The sequence below is a fragment of the Camelus ferus genome, chromosome 8, assembly GCF_009834535.1.
Source record: "Camelus ferus isolate YT-003-E chromosome 8, BCGSAC_Cfer_1.0, whole genome shotgun sequence".
Lineage (NCBI taxonomy): Eukaryota > Metazoa > Chordata > Mammalia > Artiodactyla > Camelidae > Camelus > Camelus ferus.
Genome location: NC_045703.1, coordinates 23,216,494 through 23,231,208, shown reverse-complemented (window position 1 = coordinate 23,231,208; position 14,715 = coordinate 23,216,494). Strand labels below are relative to the sequence as shown.

The 14,715-nt window shown below is 42.2% G+C and overlaps 1 protein-coding gene and 1 long non-coding RNA gene across 2 annotated transcripts in view; one reads left to right on the top strand and one right to left on the bottom strand.

Annotated features, from left to right (window-relative positions):
• HTR1E (5-hydroxytryptamine receptor 1E) overlaps nt 1-4,340 on the bottom strand; it is a 66,918-nt gene extending 62,578 nt beyond the window's left edge. The window contains exon 1 of the mRNA XM_032484561.1: nt 4,062-4,340. The gene's annotated coding sequence lies outside the window, so the exon portion shown is untranslated. The remainder of the gene's footprint in view (nt 1-4,061) is intronic.
• A 733-nt stretch (nt 4,341-5,073) lies between these two features.
• On the top strand, nt 5,074-11,593 carry LOC116665298. Its single transcript, XR_004321843.1, has 3 exons — nt 5,074-5,083; nt 7,290-7,293; nt 11,508-11,593. It is a non-coding gene; the product is annotated as an uncharacterized LOC116665298 (long non-coding RNA).
• Nucleotides 11,594-14,715: the final 3,122 nt, after the last annotated feature.

Here is a 14,715-nt window from a genome sequence, read left to right as displayed (position 1 = left end):
GGAGGAGATATGGCCTATTAATCTTACTATTCATTTGGTGGAGTTTACTCCAAAAAGACACTCTGGCTTGTCTTTGATTCCCAAGAATACAGAGCTTGACACAAATTTGACTTTCTTCAGCACGCTGTCCCAACAAAACCCATACTTTCATGTTTAAGTCAGATCCTTCCCAGATCCCCTAGAAACATCACCATGTGCCCATTATTTGATAAAGAAATAAAGAACAGCTGCCGCTAAGGAAAGCTTTCTCAGGGTCTGGTTTTACTTTACCTGGGCACTTCTGGTAGATGGGGTCATTAGAAAGATGTGAGTTTTAGAACCGCAAGATGCTGCTGCCATTGGTTGCTATTTTTCAAAATATTATCTTATTGCTATAAAAATGCTTTCTTTCTCATGCCAGATTTCATAAAGACCTTCCATCTGGTCTGTACTGATAACTAGAACCTTGAGACGCTCAATCCTCTCACAACTTAAAATGATCCAGATATTGAAGGACTGGGTTTTACAGCTTCTTCCAAAGGATTTTGTCTTCCTAATCCTACAACTGTACGTGTTGAGAACAGGTCACCCAGGAGAGAGCGTGAACAACGAACTTATTACAAGTGTCCTGGTTATGTGCTATGTCTTAGGGGAAGACAACCATAAACCAAAAACCCTGAAATCATTAGGACAATAACTATAGTGAACTAGGTAATCTACAGTGGATGGGATTAAAAAAAAAAAAAACCCAAACAACAAGAAGTGAAAAATAAAATCAGAATCTAATTGTATTAGAAAGACAATTCTTAAAGATTTGGCCAATTTGTTGTGATCCAGGAATACACCAGACTGACAGAATGATCTCTGTGAATTCTGGTTCTCAGTTTCTTAATTTACAAAATGTGGAAATGAATATCAAATTATGAGAAGTTGGTGGGATATTGATCAAAGTCCTTTCATTCCCCGGAAGATAGACTTTGGTAAGATGATTGACCTGGCCCCCAGCTTTAGGGGTGACGATGCTTGTTCTAGAAATAACTCAGAGAGGAGAAAACAGGGGAGGAGTCAGCTGCACTAAAGAGCTGCTGCCCATTTCCCGTCTTTTCTTCCCTGTCCATCCATCTGCCCCTCCTTTCTCTTCCCTGTCCATCCATCTGCCCCCCTTTTCTCTTTCCTGTCCAACCACCTGCCCCCTTCTCAGCCACACAGCATACTCACTTTCAGTGTTTCCCTGCAATTAATGTTCATGTAATTTCCCACACATAAGAACGTGGGAGGTGGAGAAAAAAGGAGCATAAAGGAATAAAATGCCCAGGTTCATCTCTGACACAGAATGGCCTTGATAACATACGGTATGAACAATAAATCCCTCTTTGGTTGAAATTCACCTCTTGTGTAGCCTCAAGCTTATTTTCTCATATAAATAAGCCTACAGGAATAAAGGGAAGTTCTCCCTATATTAAACTATTAGACTTAGATCTTGTACTTTTAAAGGATAGTATAGAAATAAAATTCCATAAAGTATCACAGAGACATGAAAACATGACCTGTATGTAAAGGTGAGGTGTAGAATGGGACGCTTGAGGAATGTGAAGATAACCTAACAGGTCAGGGCCTGAGGCCTTCTGCTAAGGGATCTACTTTCAATTTGAAGTTTTGGAATCTTGGTGGAGGTGGTGATGGGGATGGGGGAAAATCACCATTATCACCTAATATGGCGATAGGGAGGGGCCTCAGCCAGGTGGGCCCAAGGTGCTGCTAGTGGTACATCTCACCTCACTCCCCAGTAATTATCTCGTCAAACAGCAGGAAATGGAAACATATTGCAGTGTCACCTGGGCTAGAGATGTGTCCTGGATTTTGTCTCTTCTTAGATACCACCTCTGAGAATCCCTGACTTGGTTATTTTCCTCAAAAGAATAGAAATTTATTTACATGATTGATGCAGGATTCAGTAAGAAATGGGGAGCAGATGTTTTGAGCAGATACCAGAAAGGCTAACCAAGGTGACATCAGGGAGAATTGCAAGGGAACATGTGCCCAAAGGAATGGTGTGCCAGGAGGACACCCAGGAGCACTTGGTCTGGGAATATGGCCCGAGTAAAGTCACCATGGGCAGGACAAGAGGAGAGAAGGAAAACTTGAGTTTACTATATTGGTGATGTTGATTTCAAAGTTTTTTTCATTTGTCAGCTGGTGGACATGAATGGTCGATGTCGATACTGTCTAATATGAAAATAATCTGTGAAGTCTTCATCCCTGGAAATCTTCACAAAGGGAACAATGACCAACTAAAGGAATGTTCAGGCATGCATATGCCAAATCTCTGAGGACCTGAGTCCCAGCTATATTTTTTCTGAGCTCCTTTTCAGCTCTTTCATGACAAATCTCAGTCTATACAGAGATCTGCAGCAACCCTGGGCTTCTACAGCCCGTATCAGGTGATGATGACACAATAGTTAAGTTCTATCATCAGTGATGAATCAGGATTTGAATGAGTTTCTCTGTATAGCTCTGGAGTGATGAAATGCCTGGGCTGAGATACCTCCCCCACCTCCATGCAGCCAAACAGTTAGTTGTGGAGGTGCTATGCAATTTTAGAAATAAGCAACATGCTTGGCTTTAAACATGATACAGAAACTGAGCTGAGTCCCGCTTAGGAGGCATGCTTCATCTTCATAGTTCTGTGGTCTGGGGGCTAAAGTTCTGAGTGGAGGAAACAGGCAGGCAGGCACATTTTCTGCATTTGCTAAGCTGTCCTTAAACGCCTTTGCTCACTCATTTGTGGAAGACAGGGTCATCTCATTTAATTCTGCAGGAAAACAAGTGCACCAGCAAGAGAAGAAAGGCTGGCTCATAATCTCTATATTGCAAAAATCTATTTCAAATATGCTCCTCATGGAAGAGACTGCACAGGGTACCAGACCCAGCTCCTGCTTCCTGCCCCATGAGCAATGTTTTAGGGAAGCCCCAGACTCATAACATATGGTATGAACATGTCCACCTTGGGTGTTTAAGGTCATGCACATTACATCTGAATGTATAACTAGGGCAAATATATATTCTGGAGCAATGTCGAGTTCAGACCCGAGCATATACTGCTTGGAGCTGGGGGTGAAAGAAGAATAGTAAAAGAACCCTGAATTATTTGGGAAAACACCCCTCCCCCAATCCATTTGCCCATCTATTATATTATTTCCTCCTGCATTCTGAGAGATTTGGTGCAGGAAGCAAGGAAGGACAATAAGGAAGGTTAAGAAGTAGCATCCTGGAATGCTGACACCCTCTGTCTCATCCTTCTAACTCAAGGACAAGCAGGGTTAGGCTGAATGTAAGGTGCTACCCCAAAGTGGACGCCGGCAGCAACTCATAAAAGTAGATTGTATTTTAATAATGCAAAACCTTATATGATCCATGAGATAGGAGCAGGAACCACTTCCATTTAGCCTCAATTCCCTCTCATTTTCACTTCGTAGGGGGCCAGTCTCTCACCTTGCAGTACTGGGTGGAAATAGCTTAAGACTAAACTTCTCGTCGTCACTCGCACTTTCAAGCTTTATCTGGTAATTTAGGGAAATAAGCCAGCTCCGTCACCTCCTCACCTGGGCTATTTTCTTTCCCAGGGCGCAGGACATCATTCTTTTCTGAGGGCTAGAGCAACCGTGCAATTCTTTCTAACCAAAGGTTTTTTCAGTCAGCGTCAGCTTTGACTCCCGCTCATCCTTCCGCGGTCCCCTCAGCACACCCCTCTCCGTGGGATTTCCACTCAAGTTTTTTCCTCCAAGCACCCCTTCCACCTGTATTTCATCTTGAAGACCCCTCAAATCCTTTTGCAAGGAAGCAGGATAAAATTCTGAAAGCACAGATCTACACAAGGTCGACCCTCAGGTGTCCCGAGCTAAGAAGTCCAGGGGCAGGCACGGTGCCCTGGTGACCCCCGTAGTCGCCCTCCCTGGGCCCCAACCCCCGGCACCTTGGAGCCTCAGCCGCTGCAGAAATCCGCCAGCCGGAGCTGGATCCCCTGCGTGCGGACGGGGTCAAGGGGAGGCCGAGGGCGTCCCCGGAAAGCTTGCGCCCCTCACCTTGTGGCCGGTGCGCGCAGCCGCCGCGCACTGGGCGAATCCGGGCGTCCCGTGGCTCCAGAAGTCTCACTCCAAACCGCTGCTTTTCCTCTCGAGCTTTACCAAAGCGCCGCTTCTCACGGCACCCGGCTCCAGGGCGCGCAGAACCCGGACGCTGGCCCCTCGGGCGCCCTTTGCCCGCGCCGTGTCCCCGGGGCTGCGGCGAGACAGGGCCCCAAGCGCGGCGCGCCGGGAGGCAGGCGCTGCTCTCTGCCAAGTCTGGGCGCCCCAACTGGAAGAGGAGGCGAGAGCGGGGAGGAGGAGGAGGACCAGGAGGAGGAGGAGGAGCAGGAGCAGGGGGCAGTCTGTTAAATCGACCGGTAGGTTGCAGCCAACCAGGACATCCCTGAACAGAGAACAGGGTGGGTGGGATGAAAAGGGGAGCTGGGGTGCAATGCGGTGGACGGTGGTGGAGGAGAACTAGGGGTCAGAGCTCCGAGGTGCTTCAGGTCTTGCTTAGGTTGTAAAAGAAATTCTGGAGCCGATGGCGCCCTCAGGGCTCCCGGTTGCAAACGCTAGAGGGCAGCGCTGCCCACACTATAAATCTGGCCTACGGGGCGGCGGGGTGCGAGGAAGGGTCCATCCTCCTGAGCCCTTTGCAGGCGGCGGCCCAGGTGGAGAGGGGCCGACTGGTGCCAGGAGAGGCAGACCCCATTCCCCTCTCTTGTGGCCAGCCTAGGTTGGGAGGGAGAGCAAAAGAAAAAGAGTTGGCGAATTTGGACCTTATCTCTCTGCGGTTCCTCCAAGCAAACGCTCTGGAGGTGAATTACTCAGCTTTCCTCAAGGGGAAAATTACAGTCAACTTCCACAGGATGCTTTAAGGAGAGGGATGGGAAGAAGACGGTGAGGAAAAAGCGGAGGCAAATTGGGGTGGGGAAAAGTGGAAAGAGACAGAGAGGTAAGGGAGAGCAGAGAAGAAAAAGAGCAGCGAAGGAGGTGGGAGCAGACTTTTCAGGTTGGCAGGAGATTTTGTGCTCTTCCAAGTGTTCCAAGAGTACTAACCTGGCAAGGCTAGAGAAATTAACTTGGGAGGGACTTTAGAGAATCCTGGTCCTGCTGAAGGCAGGTTCCCCAGGGCTAGTTGCTTACTTCCTGTCTGGGACCTTGTTGGCTCTGAAGCCTTGAGGCTTTACATAGATTGATTCCATGATATTTTGGGGGCAACATCAGATTATTTGAACTATAACCCTGGCAGATAGGAGAAGAGACATGGGAGCCATAAAAAAAATAGAAAGTCTTCCATAGACAATATGATCTGTAGACAGTTTGATGTAATCTTCCAGTTGAAAGGCCATTGGAACCTCTATAGACAGCCCATGTGGTCCCCAAATACCTGCCTCTTGCTTGCCTTTCTTGTGTGAAGCCTTGTGGCAAAAATCCAGAAGGCGATTTTTTCCCCTAGCGGCTTGGCAATTCTAAAACAAACGAAATCATCCTTCAATTCAGAAAGCAAGCAAGTGTACCCTTCTTCTTGCCTTCTGGGGTACCTCTCAGGCTCAGCAGGGCCTAGGTGTGGGTGTGAAGGAGAATTTCACCCAACAAGAGAAAGAGAGGTTGTTAAACCAAAGTCTTGAATTGTGATTTGCTTTGCTAATCCTATTAAACTAATTATTACAGTAAGAAAAAAGGCTTAAGTGGACTAAAGCCCAACAGGAGGATGGGATGGAAGGATTTTTTTCCTACCAAAGAAAGATGGTGTTTATAAGTCATCATTTAAAAGTTTTTTTGCCTTTTAAAAAAAGTTAAATGAAAGATTCTATTTTAAAAAATTTTATTTCCTTTTATTTTTGTATGTTATTTTTTATTTTTTAAAAATTTATGCAATTTTTAAAGGTTACTTTCCATTTATTGTTATTACAAAATTATGGGCTATATTCCCTGCATTGTGCAATACATACTTGTAGCCTTACACCCAATAGTTTGTACCTCCCACTCCCCCACCCCTAGGCTACCCCTCCCTCCCCACTGGTAACCACTAGTTAGTTCTCTATATCTATGAGTCTGCTTCTTTTTTGTTATATCAACTAGTTTGTTTTATTTTTTAGATTCCACATATACATGATATTACATAGTGTTTGTTTCCCTGATTTACTTCACTTAGCATAATGCTCTCCAAGTTCATCTGTGTTGCTGCAAATGGTAAACTTTCATTATTTTTTATGGCCAAGTAGTATTCCACAATAGATGTATGTGTATAATATGTACATATATATACACACACATCAATCTTCTTTATCCATTCATCTGTTGATGGACACTTAGGTTGCTTCCATACCTTGGCAACTGTAAATAGCAGTGCTATGAGCACTGGGGCACATGTATCTTTTTGAATTAGGATTTTTTTTTTGGATGTATACCCAGGAGTGGAATTGCTAGGTCATATGGTATTTCTATTTTTTGTTTTTTGAGAAACCTCCATACTGCTTTTCACAGTGGCTGCACTGATCCAAATCATCATTTTAAAATATGTTTGATGATAGAGATGTTATGTAAAAATAAACAGAACAAAAATCATTCCTCATCTTTAAAAGGAAACTCACAGAATCAAAGTTTTTTAGATAGCCTAGGAGTAAGTAAGGACATGGTCCTATTCTGGCAATTTTGGAATCCTTCCAAGAGATGAAGGAAATTCGAGTTCATTCTATTCTTTTTTTAGGAAATTAGCTTATCTATCCTTTGGTTATGACAGTGCAAGCAACTATGGAAACATACATAGTACACTTGTAAACTCTGCTGAACATACTTCAGGACACCCCTGCCTTGGCAGATTTCAGCTTTGTGAAGTTCATGGTTATTCTCAAGCTATTAATTAACTTCTGGGATAATTTTACCAGTTTTAATGAAAGTCAGCATCTGCTTAATTAGGAGCTGATAATTCAATCTGTGGATTGCCCATTTGAATTTCCATGAGGCTCTATGAGTGCGTTTAGACTATAGGTATATGTAACTCGCATACCGATTTCATATTTCATAAAAAAACATCTATAAGGATTGAGTTGAATCCCTGAGCACGTGGCAAAACAAATCCATCCACTTGCAAGGAGAACTCAAAAGTCATTATGAAGGAATTAACTGATCAAATTTATTCATTCAAAAAAATGTTGATAAATTAGTACCTTGTTCTGGGCAAGAGCTAGCTTCTGGAAATACAATAAGGAAAATATAGTTTCTTCTCTCATAGACCTAGAGTCTAGTGGAAAAACTAATTCATAAACCAGTAAATCTAATCCATGGTAATAGTTGGGCAAAGGGGGACGTACAAAAAACTGTGGGACCACAAAGAGAGGTGATCTAATCTAGCTTGAGCATCAGGGAGTATTAGTTGGAGGTGGGGGTGGGGGTTGCGTGTGTCTAGGAGGAAGCTGGTTGGTAGTGGTGGAAAGTGGGAAAAATGAACAGTGCAAAGCCTTCATCCCGAGAAACATTGTAGTCACATTTGTTAGCTTTCCACCTGGATGCTGGAAACTTACTTTAATATACAAGAAGGCAAGCATGCACATTTTCCTGCTAGAAGCTAGCTTAGAAGCTTCTTACGGTAGGGACTGTGTATGATTTGTTCACCTCACCAGTGCAGAGAAAAGGAGACATTTGTCCATAGCTTCCTACCCTCCACCGTGGAAGTAGGAAGAAAGTGAGAAGGAAAGGTGTTGTGGTGGGGAGGGGCTCACGTGAATGGAGCTCACGTAGTCCAAGATGCTCTCCATACGTTATCCCACCAAACAATTCCAGTAACTGTAGGACATAGTTTGTATCTCTTTTACTGTTGATTTCAAAAAATGAGCTTCAAATTGCCTTCTGTATTTATAGTATGACAAAGGCCAGAGGGAGAGTATGAGGTGCCTAAAGTTAGCCTTCTGTATTAGTCAACTCTCAGTAAGTTCTGCTATGGTAACAAAGCATAGCCCCCATATGCCAGTGGTTTACTACAGCAAAGGTTTATATTTTGCCCACAGTGCATATTAGCTGTGGATTGTCTGCAGGTCCACTTCGCATGTTTGCCCTGGGACACAGGCTGATGGAGCCAGACCATTCTTAGGCAGAGGGAAGAGTAATGGTGGGACATCACAATGGTTCTTAAAGCTTTTGCTAAATGATAAAATTAAACATTTCTACTCACATTCCATTGGCCAAAGCAAGCCACATGGCTGAGTCTGATGTCAAATGAATAAAAAGTATGCATCCTTCACTGAGAGGGATTCCAGGGGAGGACTCTGTAGAGATGCCCTTTGCAGGAGGGGCAAATACTGCGGACAAAGTATTCAATCGACAATAGTCTCCAGCAATACTTTTTGAATGAAGGCATTTTCTCTTTAAAAGTATCTATTTATTGACTCTATTGGCCAATGGTATCCACCAAACTCAGGGTATGGGGAGCAGAATAATAAATCTAGGTTGATTAACTTAAGTGATGAGACTTTGTCATCAGGGTCCAAATTTTCCAGGAACAGTTAGTCTTGCCCTGGGAAGAAACTCCATCCTGTCCATAAACTGGCTCTTTCTCCATGTTTGTGCATGTTGATATCTGTTCCCGTGAAGAAATCCGTAAGGCAGACCAGATGAGATAGGACAAATCTAACAGACCAAAACCTCAGGTCCTAGATGTCTTGACAATGGATCATGATCAACACCCTTCTTCATCGAAAGTCCTCATGAGAAGCTGCTCACTCAGTCATGAACAGAAATTGTTGACTTTCAATAAATATTTCTTACATACTTCCAACCTAGAAGTTCGAGACATACATAGGGGACCTGGTCTCTGCCCTCAAGGAGCTCAGAGTCAAGGTAGTTGGAAGCGCTTAAGTGGATTACTTCATGGAAGAGCTGAAGGGGCAGGAAAGCCTGTGTGGAGGAATTGGGGCTCAGCTGGCTTTGGGAGGATGTGCAGAGTTATGACCAGTCTCCTTGGTGTAGGGCTAGTTTTTCTGCTTCAGGGCCTGTCTTCCTGCCCCTGGGAAAAGGAAGTGCTCAGGGGTAAATTCTTTGCCTAGGGTCATACGGGTGATATGTGCTGAGCTGAGGTTTGAACCTATGACTGGCTCTAAGGCTTGTTCTTTTTCGTTCCATTGCAGTGTATTCCAGAGATGGGCTGATGGAGCTCCAAGGAAAGCTTGGTTTCTGGGAATGAGTGGGCTGTGGGACTCAGGGGTTTCTGTGGGAGTATTTGGCTGTGAGGTTGGTTGTGTGTGGCGTGGACCAATCACAGAGTGCCTTAAAATGTACTTATTATTATTTATTTTTGTTAATGCTATTATTACTTCGTGTAGAGATTTACAGCTTTCAACAAACTTTGTCTTCCAAACCAAGCAATTTCAAATCATTAAAAAAGAAAGAAAGAAAGAAAGAAAGAAAGAAACAGGGTTTATGACGTAACATATTAGGTGACAATAACGCCTTAACTTTGTATTTATTTATTTAGTTTAGTAACTTGATTGAGGTATAATTTATACAACACAGCATTCACCCATTGTGAGTAGACAGTTCAATGGTTTTATTAACTTTGTGGAGTTGTGCATCCATTACCACAATCCAGTAGTAGAACATCTCCGGTGTCCTGAAAAGTCCCCTCATGCCAGTTTACAGTCAGTTTCCCTGCTCCCACCCCATCCTAGGCAGCCACATATATATATGCACTATTTAGTGCCTGGATTCATTTACTTGGCAAAATGTCTTTCAGTTCGTCCATATGTAGTATGTCCCAGTAGCTCCTTCCTTTCCATTGCTGGATTGTTTTCCATTGTAGGGATATGGCACTTAAAAAAAAATCCAGTCACCAGTTGCTGAACATTTGTATAATTCCTTAAATTTATTTTTTCCCATATAATTCCTTAAAAATTATTTTTTATTGAAGTGTAGTTGATTTACAATGTTGTGTTGTTTTTGTGTACAGCATAGTGATTCAGTTATACATAAGTATATTATTTTCATATTCTTTTTCATTATAGGTTATTACAAGCCATTGAATTTAGTTGCCTGTGCTGTACAGTAGGACCTTGTTGTTTGTTTGTTTGTTTGCATATAGTAGTTTCTATCTGCTCATCCTAAACTCCTAATTCATCCCTGCCCTCCTAATTCCTTAACTTTGAATAGCATTTTAAATTTTACAAATCAACTTTGGTATCTGTTATCTTAGTTGACCCTCATGAATCATGGGAAGAAGTCAAAGCAGGTTGTTATTCTCATTTTATAATGACAATAAAGATGATGACAGTAGCTGACATTTATTGAGCTCTTACTATTTGCAGCACTGCTGTAAACATGCTACATCTATTAACTCATTTAATCTTTGCAACAGACTTATGGGGGAAGTGGCCATTATCATCCTCATCTTTTAGATTAGTAGACTGGTTCAAAGAAGTTAAATAACATTCCGCAATCTTTGTAGCCAGTAAGTGGCAAAACCATTCAAGGCCTTTGCTAGTAAATGGAAGTGTTTCTCTCCCTCTCAGTATAGACATATTTGATATAAACTTATTTATCAGATCCCGGAGAATTTTAGACAACTTAGACACCTTGTACATTAATATGTAGCATACTTTTTGTGTGGTTGATGATAATAGGCTGAGAAAAGACTGATGTATTTGACCTTTTCCAAAGTCCCACATCTGGTCAGAGGCAGGGCCTGGACTAGATCCCAGTTCTCCTGCCTCCAAAATTGATACTGTCATTAGCTTTCTCCTTAAAGACTGATACGAAGCCTGATATGATGGAAACATTTAGGATCCTTGGAGACAGAAAAAGAGTGAGCTTGTATTAAAGAGAGCAATCTTCAAATGGGAAGTAAAAGCTGAAGGAGACGAAACTGCTTTTCTTTGAGTTTGGAGCACAAAGAATGCATGTCTGACAGGGCCCAAATCCTGCTTCAGTTCCAGTGAATTCTTGAATTCACAGGTGACTGAGCCAGCATGAGAATTCCATGTGTGTCATGTGTCTGTACAGAGAGAAGAGGGCACAGTCCTTTCAGAAAGGGTTGAAACATTTTTTCAGTTGAAGTGTAATTGATTTACAATGTTGTGTTAGTTTTAGAAGTACAGCAAAATGATTCATATACATATATATAAAAATTATTTTCCAGATTCTTTTAAAAAATCATTTTTAAATTTAGCTACAGCAGACTCTGAAAACTGTTATCAACAATTACCTCCCAAAGTGAGTCCTTGGAAGGAAATAGATCGAATTTCCTCTGAGAGCCTCTCTTAGAATATCAGCTCTAGGAACTCCAAATATCATAATTGTAGTGCCTTTCTCTCAGGGAATTTTCAGCTCCTTCCTTCCTCCTCACATTGTGAAGTGAGGGGGTCCCTGGTGTTACAACTTAAAAGGTACCTTCCTTGGGAGATGGTTTGAGTCTTCCCTTCAGGGCCATGGAGCATGATGGGGGAAGTCTGTGCATGTGTTACCAAGTCCAAGCTCATACTGCTCACTGCATGACAGGCCAATAAACTGAGAGATGAGGTGTTAGGGCAAGGAATGGGGACTTTATTTGGAAAGCCAGCAGACTAAGAAGATGGTAGAGGAGTGTCCCAAAGAACCATCTTACCCGAGTTAGAATTCAGGCTTCTTTTATACTAAAAGGGGAGGGCCATCGACAGATGACTGGATAAAGAAGTTGTGGTATATTTACAATGGAATACTACTAAGACATAAAAAATAATTAAATAATGCCATTTGCAGCAACATGGATGGACCTGGAGAATGTCATTCTAAGTGAAGTAAGCTGGAAAGAGAAAGAAAAATACCATATGATAACACTTATATATGGAATCTGAAAAAAAAAAAAGACTAGCAAACTTACTTACAAAACAGAAACAGGCTCACAAACATAGAAAACAAATTATGGTTACCAGCACGGAAAGGGGGTAGGAAGGGCTAAATTGGGAGCTTGAGATTTGCAGATACTAACTACTATATATAAAATAGATAAACAACAAGTTTATACTGTATAGCACAGGGAATTATATTCAATATCTTGTAGCAACTTATGGTTAAAAAGAATATGAAAATGAATATATGTATGTTCCTGTATGACCGAAGTATTGTGCTGTACACCAGAAATTGACACAACATTGTAAACTGACTATACTTCTATATACATACATGTGTATGTATGTATGTGTATATACATATACATACATATATACATACATACATATATATACACACACATATATATACATACATATATATATATATACATATATACATATATATATATATATATATAAAAAAGGGGGAGAGGTTGTGGTTAGTTGGTGCAAACTTCTTGGTGCTGGAATCCTTTGTTCTTGCTGCTGTCCACGTAGTAGGTCAGGTCATGATGTTCCTGTTAACCTCCAACAAGACAAATGTTATTCTCTGTTGCATAACTTTTAATTTCTATATGAATGGGAAAGTATTATACTTTTAAAGGTCAGAAGCTTGAGAATGGGCTTTCCTGTCTATTTCAGGCTCTAGGCAACATCCTTAACTTGTAGCAAAAGCAATAGAATACAAAGTAGAAGAAACAGATCCAATATGGAGTCAGATTTATCTTTTCCCTGTTAACATGGTGGGGAGCTCTATGGGAGACAAAGGCTGCAAAGCTCCCTCTCAGACACCAGAATCTCACTTCATCATGGCTTCATCAGACTCTCTGCTTCACATCCCAGGCTCTCAAGGCACAAATTAAAGGCAGGGTTTTTATTCCCCTATACTGTTGTCTTATCAAGGACAAGCCTATCCAGAGATTTGAGTTATTGACAAAAACTATGAGTTTTTGTTTTCTCTTAACCCTACAGGGGAAGGTCTGGACTATTACATAGAGGAAGCAGCACTGAGGATGGCCTAGAAGGGGTGAATGAGTAAGATTGTACAGGTTTTGGGGAAGTCATATTCCAAGCAGAAGGGTAATTTACAACAGCAAATGTGTGAGTTCATTTAAGTCGTGAGGTGAAGTGTTCAGAGAATAAAAAAGCTCAGCATGCCTGGTCCTGTGGTATATGTATTTATGGGTCAGGACTAGGGTAATGCTGTGGACGTTAAGCTTGAAAGGAGGAACAACCCTACCCACCACTGTAAGGAGTTTGAAGGACCTTAATCTGGATTAGGTCATAGAAGGTCAAGACTGCAAGTGAGAAAAAGCAGTGCTTTTACAATAAATATGTGTGAAATTGTAAAAATATGGAAGAAGGCAGATGCTGTGGATAGATACAGAGGTAGGAAAATATTTAGGAGAGATTTAGAAAGGAAAATCAGGGGGATTTGGTGACCAGCTGGAGAGGAGGGGCAGGAGGGAAGAGGGATGTTGGAATTTTCCCTTATTTCTAGGCTGGGAGATGAAAACTATGCTTTTAAAGTGCAAAAGTCAAAAGAAAGTAAATAGACTAATCCTGAAGGCCATTTTTGGATACAAGTATCTAGAAATCCGTCACAGACCCGTGGGGCAGACAGTTGATTCAATGGCTTCCTGAGGTTTGTGTCCTGCTCTTGTGCCTACTGTCTAATTGTTGGACCAGAGGGTGGCAGGTTCCTTCTTCATCAGAAAATTTCCACACTCTGGTTCCAGTTCAACACTCTTGAGTAGTTTAAACTCATTTTACTAGTAAGAAAAGAAGAGGGCAGGGGATGAGCAGGTTTGTGGGGGAGAAGGAAAAAAAAAAAAAAAGAGGAGGGGATTTCATTCATTACCAGTATTATTTCTGAGGTTTTTCCTTGATGCAGTGGTTTCTAAACCTGGCTTTGCATCAGAATCATCTGGGGAAATGTAAAAAAAAAAAAAAAAAAAAAAAAATCAACAAACCATGCCCCACCACTGAATCAACATCTCTGAGGCTGTGGCCCAAAAAAATCTGTGCTTTTTGAAACTTCTCCAAATGATTCCTTAATGTGTTAAAAAGGAAACCAAAATTGCTGGAGGCTCAGATACAATGTATTTTCAAGACGGTAATTTTGTCTTAGAACAGGTTTTCTCAAGCTGTTCATATTGTGCAACCCTCCTTTCCCCTGACATATAATCAGGGGCTGTCTAAGTGGGCTCAGGCCACCATAACAAAACAACGTAACACTGGGTGGCTTAAACAAAAGTTTATCTTCTCATAGTTCTGGAGGCTGGACAGTCCAAGGTCAGTGTTCTAGCAGGGTCTGGTTTCTGGATAGCCATGCTTCTTTGTGTCCTCACATGGTGGAGAGAGAGACCTCTGATGTCTCTTCCCTTGTATAAGGACACCAGTTTCACGGGATCAAGGCTTCACTGTTATGATTCTGATGCAGGAAAAATGGATGTGAGACGTGAGGAGGGCCACGTCCCAGGTCTTGGTTGAGTCCCTGGGCCGTGCCCTGCCGAGTGTGTGTCCTTGACTTCACACAGGAGACAATTCAAAAGCGAGCCATAGTTGAGTAAAGATAGATTTATTTAGAGAGATATATACTACATAGAGTGTAGGCTGTTTGAAAAGGTGAGAGAAAAGCCGTGAGGTGTGGAGCTTGGGAGCTCAGGTTAAAGTAAAAGTAGATAAACACTCCATAGACAGACGGAGAGTGGGCTGTCTCTAAAGACGAGGGAGTGAGAGAGGCGGCACGAGGGGAGGCGTGGTGTTGCCAGTTTTTATGGGCTCAGTAGCTTCACATGCTAACAAGTGGG